Source organism: Callorhinchus milii, unplaced genomic scaffold (assembly GCF_018977255.1).
Source record: "Callorhinchus milii isolate IMCB2004 unplaced genomic scaffold, IMCB_Cmil_1.0 Scaffold13, whole genome shotgun sequence".
Lineage (NCBI taxonomy): Eukaryota > Metazoa > Chordata > Chondrichthyes > Chimaeriformes > Callorhinchidae > Callorhinchus > Callorhinchus milii.
In genome coordinates, this window is record NW_024704754.1 from 16,119,635 (window position 1) to 16,138,231 (window position 18,597).

Below are 18,597 nucleotides of genomic sequence, written 5' to 3' on the forward strand. Positions count from 1 at the left end.
TGAGCATCAATTTTGCCAGCGAATCCGCAGATTTGGCAAACTATTCTGATGTGAAGTCATTGGCCGCCTTTAAGTGATATTTTATTTCAGGCTTCGACGGTTTACAATCATATCCTCTTGTTCTCCTCTCTCAAAGTTCACAACAAAGAACCCACACTGTGTCACGCCACTGATTCCCTTAATAATTTTATAAACTTCATTCATTTCCTCCCACTTACATCCCACAAGCATTTACACTTTGATGGAGCAATATGACAGCACAATTAGCGTGCCACGGAAGGCAAGCATAGAGGAAGAAAGCTGCAATTTTTTCAATGTTTAACCCAAACAAATTTCCATACATTCCCCAGTCCCTCCAGTGCTTTGTACAACCTCGCATCCCTTTCCAGGGCTTCAGTAAATAATTGAATGTTTTTTTTTTACCAAAATAGCAATTAATACCTCGCACAAGTGAAGTGACAAGCACACCTGACATATTTTATAATAGTACTGTATAGATTTTCCATTTAGGGCTCATGAAACGTTCCTCCAGCTGCAATTAGGGAGAGTTTCACTGAGGTTTATTCAAGGCGGATTTGCTTACAGAATAAATGATTTTTCCACGCATTCTGATTAATATCTGTGACTGTTCCATCTCATGTGTCTATTGAATTTCAACACGTTCCAGCCTACTTGCTTTGCTATTCATAAAATGGTACATACAGAGGCCTATGGGCTTGTGCTTTATCTGGTCAGACATTAGTATTTTGCTATTTTATTAAATTGATATATATATAGTATATATATAGAGATATATATTTCTGTTGGTTCTTTGCAAGAGATGCTGGGAAGCAGTTGTATCGATAGGGTTAATAATTATAACAATAATCCTTGCATTTGATATAGCACCTTATCACATCTTCGAGATATCTCAAACCGCTTCACAGAATATCCTGTAAAGTGAATTGACTGTATATTTTGCGGTTCTTATCAAATGCCAAGAAAGCTTGATGAGGGAGAGAGTTTCTCCCAGTGTCCTGGCCAACAACTCCCCAGTGACTGCTAAATTGCCAAAGGCTTCGTGGCTGTTTGTGGGAGACTGCTATAAACAAATTGGCTGTCACGTTTGCTTAGAAATACACAGCCAATAAAACTGACAATGAACGCGAAGTGCTTTGAGATCTTTTTCTTTTGTAGGTGCTACTTCAAGTGCCATGCTTATTAAACATAAGTTATTAAAAACCTAGCCTACGTTCGAATTGGCAGATGGAATCTGGGTTTAAAGTCTCGCCGGTAGTCTCGACAGCACCTCCAACAATACAATGCTTTTCCCAGCACTGCATTGGAGTGTCAGTCGAGGAGACTCAATCTGAAGGTCAGTGAAATATAGCTCTTTTTCCTCCTCAAATTGAAGAGTGCCAAACGTTTCCGTGAGGAAAAGGTACTTCGATTGACCTTTGTTTTGAAAGTGCAAATCCTTTGCTATTCCCCATTGAAGAACTTGTACATTTGAAGGAAATCTTGTTTGTAATATTGTACAGTTTCTGTATATACTGACCATTCTGAAACGGACTTTGCCCCTTATGAAAAAGGATAAGCAGCGAGAAAAATAAGCAGTGAGTTCCTCTCTCAAAGGGCTTCTACTAGAAACTGAATTGACTGTATATTTCCCCACAAAATTCACTTTACAGTATATCCTGTGAAGCGCTTTGAGACGTCTCGAAGACATGATAAGGCACTGTATCAAATGCAAGGATCATTATTATTACTTTCTGGATTTAACGTCAGGCTGCTTGGTAGCAAGTAAGGTAACGGGAATCGAACTTGCACATCCCTCGTGGAAGTAAATCTATTGAGGCTTACTGGCAAGGCTGCTAAATTATTTTAACAAGTGCTATACAATAAATTGTACTATGAAGAATGGATGCACAGGAATTGATTTGATGTGCTTTAGGTAGATACAGTCAGGATGCTTCCACGTATTTTTTCCAAACATATTTATGAAATATTCATGACCCTTATTTGGAAGTACTTGTACAAACTACTGCATGATAATAATCTAAAGCAATATTGCGGTACAATGATATGGCAATTATTTCTGCATTTTACAGTGGTTGAGAAAACAGTGTGCGGGGATTTATATTTTCATTGGATTGTTAAAGTTCCCTTCGGAAGCCCAGGGCGCTCTCGGTGGTCATTTGGAGCACCCATCACTGAAACCCTTGGTGAGACTGGGCCACTTCGCAGAGAGTGAAATTTGAAACTGGGAACTTTCCAGTCTATAAATTGGCTTAGTTGCCCCAACCATCGTTTCTCCCGCACCACCACCCCCACCCCCACCCACCCCAGAACAAATCCAACCGTGGTGCAACCCTGATTGTGGAGTTTGGTGCCTCGATGATTATTCAGCACGTTGGGACGTCCTCCCGACGTGAAGCCCGCTGTACAGATGTAATTTGTTGTTGGTGTTGCTGCACCTGAAGGACCACTGTAACTCAGGAAGCAACCGAGCGAGTGACGCTCAAGAAAACAGTGGCTCACGCCAACTTATAATTGCCTTTCTCGATGACACTGATTCGCAGGCTCTCTAGTTGTATTGCTCCCGCTCCTTGACACGAACCAGACCTGACTGACTAACAGAGTGACACTGATCATTTGCTGCTGCAGAACTGGAATGAATCCTCCTTATCAAGTGGAACTGTTCAAGCCTGGTCCTCTCTATCCGCACCCAGCATTCGTTCACCAAACATCCTACGTTGTCCCCAAGCATTCTTTGCTTCTCCTCCTAATAATAATAATAATAATCCTTGCGTTTGATATAGCACCTTATCACGTTGTTCGGATGTCCCACAGCGCTTCACAGAATACGCTGTAAAATTAACTGATTGTATACTTTGTGGATGAAAAAAAGGGAAAAGTTATCTCGATGATTAGTCACCGAAGACCTGTGAATTTAATTCGTCGGTTCAGCTCTATCTGAAGGCAATTCTCAATAGGTTTTTCCCAAATTCAGTGCACCCCTTTTCTGTGATTAGTTGTCCCAACTACACATGGAAATTTCGGTGATAGATTGTTGGAACGGAATGCACACTCTCTCCCCGGAGGGACGCCTCCTGCTTACCTAATTCCGGAAAGCATTAGGCGCAAGAGCCAAAGCTTGGGGACCCCAGAGTGTGCGTTGGGGGTAACTGCTGGAGTCTAACCAGCTAAAACCTCATAGTTTGTTATTAATATTGCTGTCTGGCAAGCTTAAAATGGGGAGGGTTGTGGAGAAGAGAAATGTTTCCAACAAATGCAGGTGGTTGGTATAAATTGCTACTTGAGCAGATTGTATGTGTGCCCCTCCCACGTTCAGAGTGGCTGTTCTGTCTGTATTTTTTTCGTGAAAAAAAGATCCTGTTGTATTAGAGGTCGAATTACATCACAGAGCCACAGCGGGAGGCGTGAGCGAGTGTGTGGGGGTGGCGGGGCGGGCGTTGGGGGGCCTGGAGGGGGGAGTGAAGAGCAAAAGACAAAGCACGCTAATGTATTAGGTTTCCTTAATGACAATGTAAAATGTTATCAACAGATTTGCTAACCATTAGCGTTAATCTCAAATGCAGCCTCATGGGCTAAAAGCTGCGTCCACGACCCTGGAAAATCTCTTGGAGTGATGTGTGAAATGGTTTGCAGTGTACACAAAATCGCTTTCGAGGCATTAGCAAAGTGTTCCTACTAATTTTCTGCTCTTTCCACTTGCATCATCCCTAATGATGTTCTGCTGAGCCTCTGTGTGCTCCTGCAGTGAGACATTAATTTAGTGGAACTAACAGCTTTTACGTTCAACTTACTTTTTCCACATCTCATCTTTAGTTTTGCTCCCCCGCCACCACCCACCCTCTTCCTCAATTTTAAGTTGTCCAAAATAACTTTCGATATCCAGCTGGCACCCGCACACAAGTTTCGAAACTCGCATTACATTTGTCCAACTGTATCAAAAATGATTAACGCAAGATAAATCATTTGTACTAATGCTCTCGCTTTTTTAACCAACAACAAAAAAACTATGAATTAATGGGGTCCAGCTTGTGGTCTGTTTTAGCGAGGAATCCGAGGCGTGCAATTTGGGAATCTTTAAGTCATGCTGATCCGTGGAAACAAAACATCTCCAAAGTAAATTGCATCAAATGCAATTTCTCCAGCTCAATGGCTATTTAATAATTGTACATTTATATACCTCCCTTCACATTAGAAAGCGATCTCAAAGCACTTGTCAAATTTGAACAGGAACGAATATTTATTTACTTATTCTTCTAGCGGAATTCACTTAAGAAATAGAGCAATTTTTTTAATATATAGTCAGTCAGGTGTGTGACATGTGCGGAAACCCATCGTCGTACTTAAGAGTATCCAATCCAAACTGAGAATTTCATCAATTTGGTTTGGATGCTTTTAAGCACCCCATAAATATTCACTGAATCAACAATGCCAAACCCTGGGAGTACAGTCCGTTAATGTATGTGCCATTAATCTTGTGTTCTAAATTACAGGTAATACTCTGCTTCTATGTTTAAGCGCTGGTTTTTTTAGCTATGTTGCCTCGATTTGCAGTCTTTTTTTCTTGAGGGGCAACGCACATATGATGTAAATCCAAAGTAAGGTATTACTGAACCCAAGCACTTGCTTATAGATGATAAAAGTTGTCTGTGATTGACCTGAAAAGTGGTTACAAACATTTGTCAAGCCTTCCTTGTGATATCATTCCTCTTAAACTTCTTCTGAAAAGAGGAGGGAATTTCACCCCCAAAATTCCTCAAATAAAAACGATCATTCAATTTATGGCTGTCTGTGCGGCAGTGCTATGTGCAACTTGCTTGTCCTGTTTGTCTGCGAAGTACGATGACAGTTTATAGTAAAATCTGTGAATCGCTTTGAGATGCTGTCGTGATGTGAAAAGTGCCTTTTGAAATGGAAAGATTATTTTAACATCACCGTAACTGAAAACGCATTGTAGCTTGGTTCGCACATGCCCATAATAATAATAATAAGAGTAAATCCTTGCATTTGATATTCGTCTTCAAGACGTCTCAAAGCGCTTCGCAGCATATACTGTAAAGTGGATGGACTATATTTTGTGGGCAAATCTCGACAGCCAATTACGCACAGCAGTTGGCCCACAAACAGCTGTGGTTTGAGTGCCCAAATTATATTATTATCAATCTATTTTTTTGTTTTGAAGGGATTATTATCCCCGGAAAGCGATCCGCTAATCGACTAACAAGCGGGTTCCTACTTATTGCTCGGTAAACAGAGGCAAGTGAAGTAAGGAAACTTGCCTAACGTTTCTAACTGGACTATTTAGCAGGTGATTTTTCTTACAGCTTCACTCCCACCACTGCAAAATTCCACTTTACTGGTCAACTTTGCTGTGCACCAAAATATATAACTACTGCAATAACTCCTCTGTTTCTTACATGCCTCCCTGGCATTGCTGAAACGCAGCAGTACAGCACAATCTCCTGGATAAAGATGATTGATAGAAACAATTTTCTATTCCCCCAGTTAAGAAATATAACATTCTTTGTGTGATGTGAAGCTTGCCACAACACAAATTAAATGCTACAGGGCACAGTTTCTGGAATTAATACCAAAAAAAAATGCTTTCAACTCAATAAGAGTGAAACAATAGGTATTCAATTAAGTTGTTGAAATGTGAGTATTATGCACTTTGAGGCTTGTGGACAACTGTACCTAATAACATTGTTTCCCTTGTGTTGGGGGGGTGGTGGGTTGGGGCTTTAAATTGAATCCCATGTTGGCAGTAGTTGAGGAGAAGGGCAGTGTATAGGTAGGCAATGCCAAAACAGCAAGTACATGATTTAAAGTGTTTTCTCGTGCTTACATGTTCAATGTCGCTGGCCCAGCTAAAAGGAATGGTGATCGCACAACAACAACTTGCATTTATTTAGCACCACTCGCACCGAGTGGGGTCTTAGAGTGCTTGACAGTGCCGGAGCCTGACGCCAAGCCATGGAATGAGGGGAGGTGACCCTAAGCACGGTCGAAGAGGGAAGTCTGCAGGCGCGACCTGAAGATGGGGAAAGAGGGAGCAAGGCGGAGGGACGACGTTGCCCAAATGCACATGAGGGGTTCGGATGAGGGTCTTTTCGTTCATTTGATCTCATCATTCACCCCTGAAAATGTAGCCCTGGGGCGTTAATGGGCAGGGAAGTATGTGGCAAGAATAGTTTTCTTGAGCCTGTTTTCCTGCAGTTCCCAATTCGGAATACTGTGGAATCGATCTCATCTCCCAAAGGAGGTAAATAACCAAATTTGTTTGATTAATTTCTTCCTGAGTCATATAATACCAATATCTGTTTACCTAGCAATAAGTAGGGACCTGGTATTTAGTCGATTGGTGGGTCGCTTTCCGGGGGGCAATAGCTCTTTAAAAAAAATACAAAATTTGGTTACTCAATCCACGACTGTTTGTGGGGACGCTGCTGTGCGCAATTGGCTGCCGTGTTTCACCCACAAAATATACAGTCAATTCACTTTACAGTATATTCCCTGAAGTTCGTTGCGACGTTTCGGAGATGTGATGAGGTGCTATATCGAATGCAAGGATTATTGTTAATAGTAATACAATCCATGCTATTCAACCCTGAGTATTGCATTCCACACCGATCACCTGTTCATGGTATTGGAAGCAAAGAAACAAATCAACAATCCTGGAGTATGTGATCAAAAAGGTCTATATTTATCCCAATTTTCAATCCCATCGTTATTCATATACTTATCCAGCTTATTTAAAAAAAATAGAACTATGTGACGTAGTGTTAGCTGCTTTTAATAGGAATCTCTTCCGAATGTCTGCTGCTCTTCTAATTCATCTAATCTGCTTTCTCCCGAGGCTTGTTAATTGTCTACTTGAGTTATATGAATTCCTTCTGTTAAATAATCTGCTTACATTTACATTATCCTCATATTTCACCATTCTAAAGACCTGGATCATGCCCCCCCCCTCAATATTTTCTTCAATGAAAAAAAATTAAATTCGGTGAGGCTCTACACGTTGCGAAAACTATTATCATCCTCTATACGTTTCTCTACCTTAATAATAATAAATAATAATAATAATCCTTGCATTTGATATAGCACCTTATCACATACTCGAGCAGTCACAAAGCGCTGCGCAGAATATACTGTAAAGTGAATAGGCTGTATATTTTGCGGACAAAATATTTTGTGACCTTTCCCCCAATGTCACAATTTGCTTTGGAAGCTTTCATCAAATTACAAAAACACTCCAAAAATGTTGCCTCCCTATTGAGTTGTAAGACTAAAATAACCTTTCTTGGCTGGTAAGCAAAAAGTGTTTCTTTGATTGACCTTATTGATAACATATTGATGAGTAACATATCGTGCTGATGGACTACTTTAAGTGGTTGATAATTAAAACCAGACCCCCGACTTTTTCCAGGCTTGCTAATTGGCATTTATTCATTGGCTGCATGTTTCACATCTCTTACTCTGATGTGCATTACTTTACGTTCATCCTGCAATAAATTCCTCCTGCCATTGTTTCCAACTGGTCACTTGTCAATTGGTTCATTTTCATAGACATGTACAGCGCAGAAGGAGCAAGGTGTCTATTGAATCCTCCTGCCATGTTCAATCCCCGTACTGGGGTCCGAAATCAGGTGAATAGTTCCTTAGCTTCTCTGCTCTTCAGATGATCGCTGAATATCATTCTCTTGTTTAAGCGCCTTGCCAAAGCAAGGTGTGACCACCACACGTAATACGATTGGAAATTCTGGCAAACAATATTAAAGCACTCTGGGACCCCACCCTGCACGAGGGGAGAGCTATATAAATGCAAGTTGTTGTTGTTGTTGAGGCCACTCAGGGGGAAGAGACTTCTGCAAAACTCAGCTAGTCATTCACTTCTCCGAAATGCAGTATTTTCTATTGATTGTCACAACCTACTTTCTATTCCATTTTTTTAATGAGGAGCTAGATTGTCATTAATTCCATAGGTTTAAATAATGTTTCGCTGGGTGAACTTTATCAAGTCCCTTTTGAAAAGCCCCAGTAAGTTATATCCACGATGTTAATACTTATTCATGAACGATAGAATCAATGAATCCCAAAAGATTTGTGAGGCATGACCTATTGCTTCTGAAATCGTGCCATCTAGCTTCTATTCTCTTCAGATGGATGTTAATAGTGTCCCATAGCATGGTTCCCAATGCTGACTGGCAATTTTATACCTGACTAGGGGAATATTTGACAGTAGAATTGGATGTTCAAAGTTCAACAGATCCATCCCAGCACAACATCCATCATATTGATGGCCGCAAATATATATATGAATATAATATATTTAGGAATGGATTGCAGAGTAACTGATGGCTTCATCTCTCCTTTGCAGACTTTGTGCTCTCATTGGATTGTGTTGGTCGGTGATTGAAACACATCATTAAAACAAAAGCCACCAGAGCTTTTGCTCCAAGGGTATATGGTGCAATCCTGTAGCCTAGTGGGTAGAGCAACTCGCCTCACAAGCGAGAGGAGCTGGGTTTGATTCCCGGGCAGGGCTAAACCTTGGGCAAGTTTCCTTACTCCACACGCCTCCGTTTACCTAGCAGTAAATAAGAACCCAGTTGTTAACCGATTGGCAGATCACTTTTCCGGGGGTAATAATTCCTTCAAGACAAATAAAAATCATTTGGTCACTCAATTCACGACTATTCGTGGGGCAATTGCTGTGTGCAATTGGCTGCCGCGTTTCGCCACAAAAACAGTCAATTCACTTTACGGTATATTCTGTGAAGCGCTTTGAGACGTCTCGAAGACGTGTAAGGCGCTATATCAAATGCAAGGATTATTATTATTATTATGTGGGTGCACTGAGCTGGTTTTTCATTGCACGATGCAGTGATCAATATAATAGGCTCGGTACAACTATGCAATTGATCTGAGGGAAGACAGCTGATGGTCCCTCAACATATAATTAGATTCTTTTAGACGTAGTGATCTAAGTAAACATTTTTTGTAAAGTAAGTCGTGCCAACCTTTTTAAGAAACAATACATCAATGTATGCACTGGAGGTTTAAGTGCACCTGTTGCCTACAAATCTATTAGTATAACAATCTTGAGATTTTGCATCATTTTGCTGGAAAACTCGCTGGTGCCTTGAACAGGTGCCATGTAATTACATTTGGTTTTAAAAGCTTCCTGATTTACTTCGACCAATAAAATGGCACAATCTGGAAATACCCTGGGCAAGCAAGGGTGATGATGCTGCTTTTCAATCTGATAGAATGGGAGACTTTTTGGTCATCGCATTAGTGTTAACGGCAGCACAATCCGTTCTTCAAACAAACAAAAAATAAAGGGCATCGATGTCACTAGGTAACGGGTTGTTAAACCAAGTCATTTTAATGTGCCCTTGTCCTAATTAAGAGCATCGGTTGTTTCAGTGGCCAGTATCTCCTGCCTCACATTCTCTGTTTCACGCATCAGTCATTATTCACGTGTGAACCGCACAGATGGGTTTTGCAACTGCGGAGAGGAGGGTGATCACAGCTGAGTCCAACCCTCTCCTCGCCCGATTTTCAGACACACACGGGATTGTCCCCAAATGCAAAATGTTCCACACGATTCACAGTCGATTCACTTTATGATATATTCTGTGAAGCGTTTTGAGACATCTCGGAGACGTGATAAGGCGTTATAACTAATGCAAGAATTATTATTATTATGATTATTAATGGTCACGTGAGCATTTCAAATGTTAAGCACGCAGTGCTTCTAAGCGGCTATTTTCCAAAGGTTACTGAATGATGATTTTGCAGGTATAATACCCGAGGCGTGATAAATCACACTGAAATATAGAAATTCTGAGTCCAATATGGTAGAGCAATAGGAGTCCTAGACTCCACTGAGCCCTAGAAATTTTAGAAGAAGGCCATTTGGCTCATTGTGTCTGTCCTGACTTTTTAAAAGAGCAATCCTTCCGGTCCTGTTTACCTGCCTTTTCCCCATATCCCCCGTAGCTGACTCCTTTTCAGATATCTAACCGCTCCAGCAAGACCGACTGCACCTGTGGCCCGTAATGTCGATTGCCATGTAGAGCAAATAGTGGCACGCGCTCCAATACAAGAGGACAGAGGGCGTCTCGCTCCCCTAAAAAAAAAGTAGTGTGAGGGTACGCCCGAGAGAAAAATAAAACCAGTGCACAGTCTGTTGGGACAAAACAATTGAGGTCCTCGATTCAAGGAAGCTGTGCTTCGAATGTGGACCGTGGACTGCAATTATTGGCACTCGTTGCAATACGGGAGATCAGCGGAGGTTCTGTTCTCCAGTAGCACAATTGAAAGCTGTTCAAAGGTGATTCTAAAATATCAGCTGTACGGAGCGGAACCTCCCGCCCCCCCCCCCCCCCCCCCTCCACCCATGTGCTTCCACACCGCTGTGCGAGGAAGCGTCTCTGGTTTCCAGGACATGCGTTCAGTTTGAGAAGGAATCAGTGGTCTGAATTGTCATCTACTGAGAGCAACAACTGGGATATATATATATATATCTCTCACTGACTCTTTATTATCAAGTGATGGTGACGGGATCTGGTGAGGATTTTAACAACTTGCATTTCTATCGTGTCCAGGTAGCATCTCGTTGCGCTTGACAAAGATACGAGTTGACGTGACCGTAGTCACGGTCGAACAGCTAAGTCTTCAGGTGTGAACTAAGGAGGGGGCAAGGCAGAGGGATTAAGGCCGGATCATTTAAGTGTCGGAGAAGCAGCAGCAAGTTCAGAAGTATGTTACCCTGTGTACCCTGGCTGTTTCCTGGCTTCATCCATGCAGAAAATTGTCTGTCTGCAACTTTAAATCTGCACTGAATTCTGACGATCAGGATCAAATGGTAGGAGGGCAACAGTGCAAGGACACAGACTCGAGGCATCCGAGTGCAACTGCTACAAAACCTCAAAAAGGTTAAACCGGGCAGAAGCAAATTATCTTTAACTCATGTGTTGCAGAATATGGCAACAACTACTTAAACAAAGGCTGTTAATCACATGTTTGTTGCTGCCATCCGCTGGTTATCTATGTTTCTGCGCTGTGAAGAAATAACACTGATCGCATGTTAGATCAGGGAGGGGGGCGAGGTGGGGAGAGGGGAGTAGGGATCCAATAACATTGATAATGCTCATCTCAGCTTTCGTGAGGCCGGGCAAAAGTCAGCAGCCCGTGTGTTGAACGCCAGACTGAATTTCTGTCTACGACTGCATTGTGTTGCATTTGATCCTATATGGCTCTATGGGTGTTCCTTTCCGCACTTACATATCTTCTGGTTCACCTCGAATGACAGTGCGAGTGAAAATGACCTTTCGGCCCATTGCTTTGTTGTTTTCAAAAACTCACAACATAGTCGATTCAATTTATCTGTCCGAGCAATGGCAGACAAATGGTTATAAAAGGTATCCTATGCCCAGGTTAAGAATTTGGTATAATGGATGCCACTGGTGTGGTGTGTTCTGTTGTCGGAGGTGCTGTGCTTCAGATGAGATGTTAAACTGAGGTCCCAGCTACCAATTCAGGTGGATGTCAAAGACCCCGATTGGAAAAAAACAAGAGTGTTTCCCCTTGATGGTCCGGCCAACAATCCCCTCAAATAAAATCAGTCATTCACTCCAATGGCTGTCCGTGGGAAGTTGCTGTGCGTAAATGGCTGCTGCGTTTCGCCCACAAAATACGCAGTCACTGCACTTCACAGTGTATCCCGTGAAGCGATTTCAGACGTCTCAATGTTGTGATATCAAATGCCCGGGCTATTATTATCCGGAGGAAGGGCACGCCTTGGGGGGGATCCAATAGGTCAAAGGTGCACCATGCTCATCAGACAGGTTAAAGTAGTGCGGTTTGGAGCGATCAGTCATTTCCAGCTGCGCCTGTTTTCTGCTACAACAACAACTTGAGTTTATGTGGCGCTCATCGTGCAAGGTAGGGTTTCCAGAGCGCTTGACAGTGGGGGAAACATGACCCCAAGCTGGGGGCACAGTCAAATAGGAAGGTCATCAGGAGCGACCCGAAGATGGGGAAGAGAAGGGGCAAGGTGAGGGATAGAGGAAGAACGTTCCAGAGTTTTGGGGGCCCAGCGGCTGAAAGCATCTGGAGACTCAACGAATCCAGCACAGGCTTCCATGGAAGGTGCAACTCCTTGCTTCTGGTTTGCAAGAATGAGTGGCCATGCATCAGAAATTGGCATTCTGCTTCACGGGTTACCGGGTTGAGTCAGAACAGAAAGCTCTCTGCTCTCTGCAAGTAACCTGCTCCGCAACTCTGGATGCACGAAGCAGGCAATCAGAGCAATGAACGTGCTTAGGAAAATGAAAGGGACACTGAACAAAAGATATTTCAACGAGAAAGCCAGTCATGTTGGTGATTCGCTTTCCAGTTTAAGTGAGAGATCATTTAGTACAGGAATGATGAAATTCCACCCAAGCCCTGAATTCCTGGAAACTTTTTTTTCAACAAAAAAAAACAAGTTAAATATTCATGTTAATAGCCTATTCTACAAGGATAAGATTCTGTCAGAGCATTATCGAAATGCAGAAAAGAAAACTCAGGAGCCGTTTCAGCAATGGAGCCGTATAGTTTTGCTGTTGATTCTTTCAAGAACAAATTAGATAAGATTTCTCTTGGGAAAAAGTATCTCGGGATACAGCAAATAGCTTGGGATGTCACAAGAAGGCAAAATGGACGGACCGCGGTCTTTTGTCTAGCAATTCTCACGCTCTGGTGTAAAGCAAGGTACGGCTGTTGAATCGGTCAAGTGCACACCAAATGGATTTTTCACAAAACGCATTTGCACGTACAACAACATCCGATGAGCCTCCATTGGCATTTCTGCTCAATTCTCTGGTTTTCCTAGACACACCCACCACAATTCAGGTGTTTCGGGAGTGTGTGTGTGTGTGTGTGTGGGGTGGGGGGTGGTTGTGGTTGGTGATCTGACTGAAATAATTCTATAATGACAAAGTAAACATTTACACTGCTCCCTGAACTCAGAGTTGCTGAGGATTATGCTGAGGTGGATGGATTGCAAACGTTCACGGTGACATTACAGCTGAGAACGTTGTGAAGCAAATTATGAACCAGCATGCGGCTATTGTCTGACTTAATCCTAAAGAGAATGGGTTTTCAAACCACAGAGATTAATGAGGATTGAGCCGTGGTCATTAGTTTACTAACTGATGTCAGTGAGTATGGCTTAGAAGAATGCCTTAAGATCCTCTGAGACCCAATAGAACACAAGGTGTGGCTTGGAAAAGCATCACTGCTCTACTTGTTAATAATAATAATCATAATAATAATAATGATCCTTGCATTTGACATAGCGCCTGATCACATCGTAGAGATGCTTTGTTAAAGCGTTTCACAGAATCTACTGTAAAGTGAATTGACTGTATAATTTGGGGGCGAAACGCGGCAGCCAGTTGAGTGACCAATTTATTATTATTGTTTTTGAAGGGATAATAATTTAATAATCATTTAATAATAATAACCCAAGGAAAAGCGATCCACCAACCGACTGACAACCAGCATCCTACTTACTATACTAGTTGTCCTTATTTATTTGTTGTACTAAAACCCCCCCAAACTGGTTAAAAATCTTAAATGTTCTATGCTCTGTTTATAACGAGGTCAGAGACAGACTTTTGTTTTGGAGGTGGGGTGGGTGGGGGGTGAGAAAGAGAAATCAGGAGAATGCAAAAAGCTAGATAAATGGTGAAACTCATAGTCAAGTCTTCCATTAACTTGAACGCTGTACCTGTAGAATAAGGGATGCGAGCATGTTACCATGGGAATAGTGAATTACAAATGAGCTTGTGCTTTCAAAACCCCTTGGAAAACCTCTTTTGGACCGTGTCTTTGGCGAGAACCCTTAAATTCTCCTCCTTCTCCCATCGCCCGTGTGAAGGGCTTTTTTTCCTATGTGAAAGGCACTGCGTAAGTCTGATATGTTCGTTTTCTTTCGCCCACGAAACATACAGTCAATTCACTTCACAATACATTCTGCGAGGCGCTTTGAGACGTCTGAAAGACATGATAAGGCCCTATATCAAATGCAAAGATTATTATTATCAATAATTATTATTATCCTACAGCTCAGTGTTTAGAGTGCTCACCTCGCAAGCTAGAGGACCTGGGTTTGATTCCTGGCAGGGCGAAATGTTGGGGAAGTTTCCTTACTCCACACGCCTCAGTTTACCTAGCGGCAAGTAGGAACCCAGTAGTTAATCGATGAACGGATCGCTTTTCCGGAGGTAATAATTACTTCAAAAGAGTAATAATAATTTGGTCACTCAATACATGACTGTTTGTGGGACGCTGCTCTGGCAAATTGGCTTCCGCATTTCCCCAACAAAAATATACAGTCCATTCACTTCACAGTATATTCTGTGAAGCGCTTTGAGACGTCTCAAAGCCATGATAAGGCACGATATCAAATGCAAGAATTATTATTATTATTATTATTATAATTAAGTCTCCACAAGCCAAGAGTAAGCCATTCTCTTCCCCCAAAAAGTAAATGATTTCTGTTATTTAACCACTGCGGTTTCTGGGAGCTTACAGTTGTATGGGTGTAAAAGGGCGTTACATAAATTGGGAACTGCTTGCTTACAGTTGCGCGAGAGAGGGTTAAACAAGTGATCTGTCACTTGTAACCAGTGTACTCATTCCTCTTGCTCCCTGGAATCATCTCAACACCGTTCATTGAAAGAATATTGCCTGGGTGTCCCCTAACATAGGAAGAATGACAAAGCGATTCATCCCATGTTGCTCTCACTTGCCTGGATCCGTTGATTCATGGGGCAACAAATTTACCTTTATGGGCCATTCTCCCAGTCGGAAGATCAGTGTCACTCAAAGACAATGACAGGTGCCAACATGTAAACATAATAATGTTATAAAAGTAAATGCTTTATGGTAAGGACAGTGCTATAATTCACTTGCATCAGTGCTGTTCCCTGAATAACTAATGTGCCCTGCACTCAAAAGAGTGAATATTCAGATAACTACACTGCTGGAGTCTTGGGATGTCCTTCTGACGGGAAAGGTGCTACATTAATATCAATTAGTAATGTAATCAGAGGATGCAAGAGTCAGACCCCTTCAAACCAAAGGGTAAACGGAACAAGGTTGGTTAGGGAGCATATGTGTACAGGTCGCGTATGTCTCCTGTGTTAGACCACCAGGGCACATAGCACCAGAGCAATATCACTAGATTACCAAGAGCTCCATTGCCGACCACACCAAACGCTATCCACTATTCGAGGTGCTTGTGGTGTTTAACGCAATCCTTTAACAAGCGTTTAAGCGATCGCCTTGCAAGCGAGAGGACCTGGCTTTGATTCTCGGGCAGTGTGAAATGTTAGGCAACTTTCCATTACTCCACACCTCTCTATTTACCCAACAGTAAGTAGGAACCCGGTTGTCATTCGATTGGTAATCGCTTTTTCAGGGGTAATCATCCTTTTATAAAAAATAATAATAATTTGGTCAGTCAATCCACGATTGTTTGTGCGGACACTGTTGTGCGCAATTGGCTGCTGCGTTTCACCCACTAAATATCCAGTCACTTCACTTGTTAGTATATTCTGCGAAGCGTTTTGAGATGTCCTGAAGACGTGCTAAGGCGCCGTATCAAATGCAATGATTATTATTATTATTGAAACCTTTTGGAGCCTGAATGAAGCATTTTCCTCTCCGTCAGTTTGAAAGGATTCCATTTGTTTCATGGCGTTCATAAGGGCCTAAATATAATAATAATCATCAAAACCCGACTAGCCAGACTGATTGCATAAATACTCATCCGGCATCACTGGATAAGAACAAACAGTTTACTGGATGGATTTGGCATAATTCCCATGAATGCAACGACCTAACCCTGATCAGATATTAGATACCGGTTTGCACATCTGTTCTGCAAACACAGGTCAAAATCCTTCCCTGCAGTCAGTCTTGTTCTCTCTGTTTTAAATGCAACATAAATGTAATATAATAACAGCTGTCCCCAAATAAAACTAAACCAATATTATCAGCAAAAGTGGATTCCCTGAGCGTACCAGTGCTGCTCCAAAATTATTTATTCCTCTGAAGAAGAAATGTATTCTTCACTGACTAGGTATGAAGAGGTGTGGACTTGCTAGTCTCATTCGTTCCACAGACACACACAGAACACACTGATTTCTCCTCCGCTCGCCCAGGTCTCACTGGGAATTGATATAAATCTAACGAACACACAATTTACGTGCAGCGAAGTGGAGTCTTGCAGTTGCAGGCTTGCATTTCCTACAATAAATTAATCCCTTCTTAATATAAAATCAAGCGACTTCACAAATCTCGCCACGCATTATAAACAACGGTATCAAAGGTATGCCTTGCGTGCACCAAATTAAGAAGTAAATACAGTCACTGCCTGGAAGGGAGAGGAGTGATTTAACTTGAGTTGGGAGGTGTAGGGTGAGGTTGCTTCATTTTGTCTCAGTTGCAATGCAACGCGACAAACAGACTTGGCAATTGAATCCTTCAAGGTCTTTGCCCACTTATTTGTTAGAGTAACTTGTTATTTTATGTTTCCTGGTGATTCCCTAGTCAGGGTGTGTGTGTATGTGTGCGTGTATATATTACAGCAGAGATATCGCTCTAAATACTAATCGGATATCAGACCACAGTTAAAGCTGCAATGAATGTTGAATGATTCATCGACTTCCAGTTTCGTTCAGATTTTCCTGAATGGTGGCTGCACCGACCCTTTTCCTGCCGTGGTCTCCAACATTGCGGATAAATCTTGTACGTAATATCTGCCACTGAAATTATTCATCGCCGTATCTCTGATTATACCCCCAACTGCGCTGAGGGCAGGAGTAAACATTTCTGTGGCCCCTTCGAGATCCGTCAACCACAAATGTCATGTTGGATGTTACAAAACACCTGAGGCGGTGTTCGTTAACAGAGCAAGTGCTACTGCTCTGATTCTATTGTAAACAACCTGCCACAAGTAAATCTCTTTGATTTAGACAAAATGGACTACTACTAATAGTTGCATTTGATAAAGCACCTTTTCTCTTCAGGAGGACGTCTCAAACCCCTTCGCAGGATAGACTAAAGCGACGTGACTTTGTATGCGCGTTTTGCCCACAAAATACAAAATCAATCCACTTTACAGTATGTCTGTGAAACGCTTTGAGACGTCTCAATGACGTGATAAGGCGCCGTATCAAATGCAAGGATTATTATTATTTGGGGGGGGGGGCAAACTCAGCAGCCAATTTGTGACTGCAATGTCCTATAAACTGCCGTGAAGTGAATGACTGATTTAATTTGGGACAGGACACAAGGGAGAAACTCCCTTGTTCGATTTTGACGCGTTGACCAGGACCATCAATGATGCAACACTCTCTTCTCTACGTGCTCCCTGCCACTGAACCTCTGCAAATGGCAAACCGGCAAGGCAAGGCAAGGCAATTCACAAACTCTGCCTCCTCCTGTTCCTCCTCCTCTCAACACCAGCCTCAGCAGGAGCCAGCTGTGTGTTTGTGTGGGTGGCTGGTGGGGAAATCACTAGCTGTGCTGTAACATTAACCTATTGCATTTGCAGAGTGCCAGTATCTGAAATGGATACTTGATCAGACCTTGAAACAAAAACATTCATTAGTGCTAAAAGAATTTGTTCTCACAATCGATAGTGCCGCTCGCTCACTTTTAACTCCACAAAAAGAATGACCCGAGATCTGTTGCTGCAGCCAAACTGCGGCTGTGCCCTAGTTACTGAGCAGAACGCTCACATCTCGCCTGTGAGACGTGTGAAACACCAGCTACGCAAGGCTGAGGTGTGGTACATGTTCGACTCCTAAACCCGAGGCACATCTCAGAGGTGCTGAGAGAACGCACAACACATGGAGTCCTGTAGCTCAGTGGTTAGAGCGCTCGCCTTCCGAGCGAGCGGATCTGGGTTCGATTCCCGGCAGGGCAAAATGTTAGGCAAGTTTCCTTGATCCACTCGCCTCTGTTCACCTAGCAGTAAGCAGGAACCCGGTTATTCGTCGATTGGCGGATCACTTTTCCGGGGATAATAATCCCTTCCATAATAAAAAAATTTGTTCACTCAACCCACGACTGTTTGTGGGACGCTGCTGTGCTCAACTGGTTGCTGTGTTTCGCCCACAAAATACACAGTCATTTCACTTTACAGTATATTCTGTGAAGCGCTTTGAGACGTCTCGAAGACGTGATAAGGCCCTATATCAAATGCAAGGATTATTATTTATTATTATTATTATTATGATGGAGACTCTGATTTAATACCACAAATGCTACTCACTGTCCTGATCCCACCTGGGTTACGGAGAGAGAGAGAGAGAAACACGCACACACACACAAACACGCACGCACACACACACTAGACAGTTTGCGTTATTCCTGCAGAATTGCACCTGGTTATTTTATCGCAGTGTGGCTACACACTCAACTCAGCAATACATTTCCTGGCACCGCATATCTCAGCCGCAGGAGGATTCAGGAGAAAGGGGGCTGCAAAGCAACCAAAAAAAAGGCAAAACTTGT

General features: G+C 42.4%; 1 non-coding gene across 1 annotated transcript; it reads left to right on the forward strand.

Annotated features, from left to right (window-relative positions):
- The first annotated feature begins 17,934 nt into the window (after positions 1–17,934).
- Positions 17,935–18,007, forward strand: trnag-ucc. The gene has a single exon. It is a non-coding gene; the product is annotated as a tRNA-Gly (tRNA).
- The last annotated feature ends 590 nt before the right edge of the window (positions 18,008–18,597 follow it).